Here is a 6,000-nt window from a genome sequence, read left to right on the forward strand (position 1 = left end):
TTAACACAAATATTAAGTATTTGTTCAACCAGAAATGAGACATCTAAAATGATGTGTGGGAGACGCCATTTCCTTCTGGTGGAGTACTGCTAAAATCAACATGAATTCCCTCCTGCACTGGTCAGAGCAACTAGCAAACCACATAGTGCCTGGGCCAGCCCTCTGGCCCTGAGGCCAAATGTGCTGGTTTTGGCTGGGATAGAGTTAATTTTCTTCATAGTAGCTAGTACTGGGCTATGTTCTGGATTTGTGCTGAAAACAGAGTTGATAACACAGAGATGTTTTTGTTATTGCTGAGCAGTGCTTACACAGAGTCAAGGTCTTTTCTGCTTCTCACGCCACCCCACCAGCGAGTAGGCTCGGGGTGCACAAGAAGTTGGGAAGGGACACAGCCGGGACAGCTGACCCCAACTGGCCAAAGAGATATTCCATACCATATGACATCATGCTCAGCATATAAAGCTGGGGGAAGAAGGAGGAAGGGGGGGACGTTCCAAGTGAGAGCGTTTTGTCTTCCCAAGTAACAGTTATGCGCGATGGAGCCCTGCTTTCCTGGAGATGGCTGAACACCTGCCTGCTGATAGGAAGTAGTGAATGCATTCCTTGTTTTGTTTGCTTGCAAGTGTGGCTTTTGCTTTACCTACTAAACTGTCTTTATCTCAACCCACGAGTTTTCTCACTGTTACTCTTCTGATTCTCCCCCCCATCCCACTGGGGGTGACTAAGCGAGTGGCTGTGTGGGGCTTAGTTGCTGGCTGGGGTTAAACCACGACATCTGTTAAACCTGCACCCTCTCAGAGTGGCTGCATGCAAACTGTACATTGGGAATGATCCCTGTAACATCTAAATCATGGCCACGAACTGTTTGTGAGACTGTACGTAAGCCTTGGCCAAAGCTGTCCATGCTGGCAACCATTCCTCTAACAGTTTCACAGCACCAGAATACCAGAGAGCTCCATTGCTGCGGCCCAGGCTACATACCAGAACACATGTATCTACATTGTATGTACCGTTTTCATCTGCTGTCTTCCAGTAGTCTGTACACCAGGCACAAGTTTAACTGCAACTCAGATTTAATCAGATCCCTAATATTTTACTGTTCACACCATGAGAATTCTCCCACAGACCCACATTTCCTAATCTCTCCTTTTTATTTTTATAAAACTAATTAAGATGTTGAAGTGAAATAAATTGTGGGGTGTTTTTTTTAGCCAGAAGCCTTGCAATTCTCCACATGACATCTGCATGAGTTATCAGCTGTGGATGTGCCAGCTGCATAAATTTAAACAAAATGCCCTGAAAATTTTTAGCCAAAAAAGTAGCATCTTCTCCTCCCCCAAGTGATTTGACTCAAGTCTGTAAACTGAAACAAGAGCATTAGTTACATTAAAAACCCTATTAAATTATGCCTTGTTGTTTAAGATGGATGCGCAGAGCATCTGCCACAACAGAAGCCAGCTGATTATTCCCCAAGAAAACCACAGGACCTTTGTCTTCCTCTACAACTGGATCTGTGCCGCAGGAGTGCGTCAGCCTCACAACCCTGCCTGCAGCTGTCATCTGTCATTACTCTAAGCTATGAAAATTTCCAGCGTTCGACCACATGAAACACTGAGCAAAGACAACATGACACAAAGAGCAGCGTCAGTTCTCCCTTCCTCACTAGCCGATGCAGAAGATCTGAGCTCCTGTCAAGAGCCCAGCGGAGAAAAATACATCCTCATTTGACAAACTACGGAGGTGGATACTTCAGTCCTCTTCGTGAAACTCAGCCTTCTACCTTGCTGCTTCCGAGGTTTCCAGAGTGTGATGCAACCAAAAGGAATCTGAAAAGAGTATTCATATAATCAGAGGTACCATGTTCAGAAAAACTTGGTTCGTGGCTATTCATACATCACTTTGGGAAAGCATCTGCATTCTTACAGGATAGACTGCTTTAGCATCAAAATGTTTGGGTTTTAGTACGTTTCAGCACACCAAGAGACACTGCGAGATACACCATCAAAATATATATCCATTGTGAAGTTTCAGACGAAAACACATCCCCCATTTAATTTTGTATTCTATAAAGAGACTGTAGCTTCCATATGCATCCTATTTGTCTCATCTCAAACAGGCAGTTGGATGTTGATTTTTTTAAAATTTCCTTGTAGTCATGAAAGAGTAGTAGCCATAAATACAACTAGGAACAGGCAATATCATCTCTTTTTATTAAGCAGTGACACTGACTCTGAAACAAAATCCGTGTCTCTTTACATAATATGATCCTAATCTACCTTTAACATGGTGAAGAAAACTCTGATAGAGCTAATAGTCTACTATCGTAATACGATGTTTGTCTCCCATATTTTTAGCAGGCTGATTGTTTTCTGAAAATCATTTCTCTGGGTTTGCTTTTACTGTTCATCTATATTTTTACTCACAAAAGTATGATAGGAAAAAACTCTCAGAGACATCTCCATTTTATCCCAGTATTTGGAGCTAGTCTCATTAGGATTAAAAAGCAGAAAAATAGGATGTCCATTTTGACATACAGAACGGCTAAAATGAGCTAATCACTTGTTCAGTAGCCCAATTTACAAAAAAAGTCTCTCTCAGCTAAAGTATCCCGACTTTCTCCCTTGGTTCTCATTTCTTTATACTGATTTGCAACAGGTAACAGGAGGATACGCTTTCAGACTGCTTTGGAGAAATACTTCAGACATCCTCAGGCCAGGCCAGGTGGGACCACTGGGATTATCTGTTCTGACCTTCAGCATCCCTGAATTAATTCCTCTTAGGAGTAAAGAGTTTCTTTGGACTTTTTTCCCACTGAGCTCCATTCCTGAACTGATAGTAACAGAGAATCTGTCCGCCTTTGTAAGTTGTTCCCATAGCTAATTAACTGCCTTCACTTAGAATATTTGCTTGCTTCTCTTCAGCATTCGCCTCATTTCCAGCTTTACTTTTTATATCTTTGGCTAGACTGAAACTTTTCTGTTATAAGATTTCCGTTTCCCACACAACTAATATGGGGGCGGGGAACAGATCTCCCAGCTAACCTGAACAGTGATCTCCGGTAAAAAGATAAATCCTATCGCTCATTTAACAGCAGAATAAGGATGTTACTATCATAAATCATGTCCAGACTAGACCAGAAGTTTACCAAAATCAGATCACATCCTCTATCTAAAATTCCTTGGAAGCTTCTCATCACTTCCAACAAGTTACAATTTCCTTCTTTTTTTCCCTCTCTATGCTTCCTGAACCTGTTTTCAGAAGATCTTCTGTACTGGAAAGGCTTGCCTACTGACAGCTGCTGAAAGGAGAATATCATGTGGTCTCTCCATTACAAAATGGCAGCAGTATTTCATTATTCTATACTATTTTAACCAAGATATTCAAGACACTGCAAAAATCTCACTAGTCCAGGTTTTATCTAACCCAGATAAGATAAATGAATATTACTTCTACTATACTATAGGCAAGACGACTCAAGTAGCAGTATTAATAGGAACTGTGAAATAGCCATGATTAAAGAGAACTTCTCTGCCTCATTTCATTAGCCCAGTTAATATAAATGGGACAAAGCAGACATGTTCTCAGCTTCAAATCTCTTCACGGTGTCAGCAGGCATGTTGCTGAGTGTCTGGTGCCCACAAAGTGGACGCAGGAGGTTGGTCTTCTGCTCTGGACTCCAACTCCCACCTTCTGGAGATAAGGCACTTCCTAGGCTTCAGTCCTCCCGCCTGCAAGTGGAGGGAATGACAGCAGGTACCATCCAGTGCATTGGCTGGTGAGTGAGATGTGTAGCTCTGACTGCCCTACAGCTTCTTCATCCTGGAACTGAAGGGACCAAAAGCCTAACCTGAACTGTCCACTCACTGCAACTGACCACACAGGCTGAGAACAAGGCCTTATGATGAATATCTTCTAAGCTGGCTTGTCAGACCAGAAACACGTTTTTCAAGTCTGACATTTAAAAAACCAAAAGAGAATGCATGTCTAAGTCCACCTCAAAGACTTGTTTCACAGACTGGCATATGCCTATCTAGACCTGTGCCTCTAAAGACAGAGATGGTCCTGCTGGTTCCCTTCCTTCTCTTTCAATCTTTTTACTCCTTCCTGAGCTCTGCCCTTACTCCAGAACTGCAGCAGCCACGTTACCCACTCACTGACTCAGCTGAAAACTGAATGTATTGCATTTGGCAGGGGCACCTTTAGGGTGCAGTTTGATGATACAGCTAAGCAGACCTCACCACTGGCTGTCACTGAGATGATGCAACGTTCCTCCCTCCTGCCAAGCAACTCCTGCAGCTTTCCTTGCACAAGCATAATGCAGGAATCAGGGGAACAAGGGAAGGAGCATCAATAATGTCAGCACCACAATCTCATCAGTTTCTATCTGTAGCAAAACCGCACCCTAAGAAAATGGCTCAGCAGAAGCTGAAGCATGACCAGCTACAGCTTTTTGAAATATGAACTGCATAAACAGCATTTGTGTTACATAAATACAAACTCCAGCTCACTCCCAGAGCTGAAAATACCAAACGGGAGCCTCTGCCTTTACAAGTCATGCAAACATAACCAAAAGGGATTGTTGCAGCGTAAAATGCAGATGTAATATAGTTACTGCAGAGGATTACTAATCTTTACGTCTCATACAGATGAGGCTTAACACATACTCCCAGATAATAAGGAGATACTACCCTCTAACGAAGAGATGCAAGCCTTAACCACACCAAATGAACAGAACTCTAAACAATGTTAACTGCAAACCTACACATACCTGCCTTAGAAAAGCAAGGAGGAGGCAATGCCTCTCACAAACATACTACGCAACATCTGCATTCTTTTCTTCTGTTTCCACTGTGTTTCTGCTTTCATACAGAAACAATGAAAAACAATCTCACACATTCACCAAGGCTGACATGCAAATCCTCATGGTCCTGTTACATTTGCAACCTGTAGCGACAAAGACTTCCTGCCAAATTTCTCTTTCTTTGCCTGGCTTAGGAAATGAGAACACAACTGATCCCTGGCAATTTTTATAGCACAGAGATGGTAGTGCCGTGACAGACCTTTACAAAGGTTCATATGATTAATTCATTGTTCTTGGCACAGGAACTCAGCTATGTACATAGGGAAAAAGGAGATGAGAAGCTGTGGTGAGGTGAAGGAGGGTAATAAACAAGAATTTTAAAAAATAAAAATAAAAAAAATCAGCATCACATAACTATTCCCAAAAGTAAAGTAAGTGGCTACCTGCTGTAGCAAATACTGCATTACATGTGATAGAAGGAAAATACAGTCTCCTCAGAACAGACCTCCAAATAGCTAAAAACTCCTGCAACGCTTCATCCTCCAGCAAAACTATATGTTAATGTTTCAATATCCTAAAAATTGACCACGGAACTTTTCAATCTGAAAAGAAATAGTACAGTCCCTGAATAGTGGCCACATACAGCCTGCACTGCCCTGGTCTCCTGCTAGCAGCAATCTTCCGCTTGCATACAGAGACATAATTAAGGACACGCCATATGAAATACTCTATTGAACTGGGAAGGCAATCTGTTCAGCTTTATGAAAAATAAATTTGCGGGTCCCTGGGAGCTGCTGAGACGCTGCTTAGCCAGGCAATCTGTACACCTTTACCTCTGTGCAATGTATGTATGGTGTCTTTGAAAGACACCAGTATTCAAGAAATGCAATTAAAATTTGTGCCAGGTTTGTTTTTTAAAAGACTCCTAATCACAAGCAGTCAGCAAAGGAAAACATATTATTTTCTTTTTCTATAAAGCTACAGAAGACAGTAAACTGCTCCACGCCCAATGCCTGCTAACCTCCTATTTTCCTTGTCAGATGTTGCACTATGATAAAATGCATTTAAATCTATTTCTGTATAAGTATATGTCTATTACAAGCTGAAGGGGAAAGTTTCTTATTTAAGGTTTTCTTTTTTTTATTATTAAGAAACTATCGTTCTTTGTACAAGTAACAAGGTAACACTCAGAAACACGG

Source organism: Fulmarus glacialis, unplaced genomic scaffold (assembly GCF_000690835.1).
Source record: "Fulmarus glacialis isolate BGI_N327 unplaced genomic scaffold, ASM69083v1 scaffold849, whole genome shotgun sequence".
Lineage (NCBI taxonomy): Eukaryota > Metazoa > Chordata > Aves > Procellariiformes > Procellariidae > Fulmarus > Fulmarus glacialis.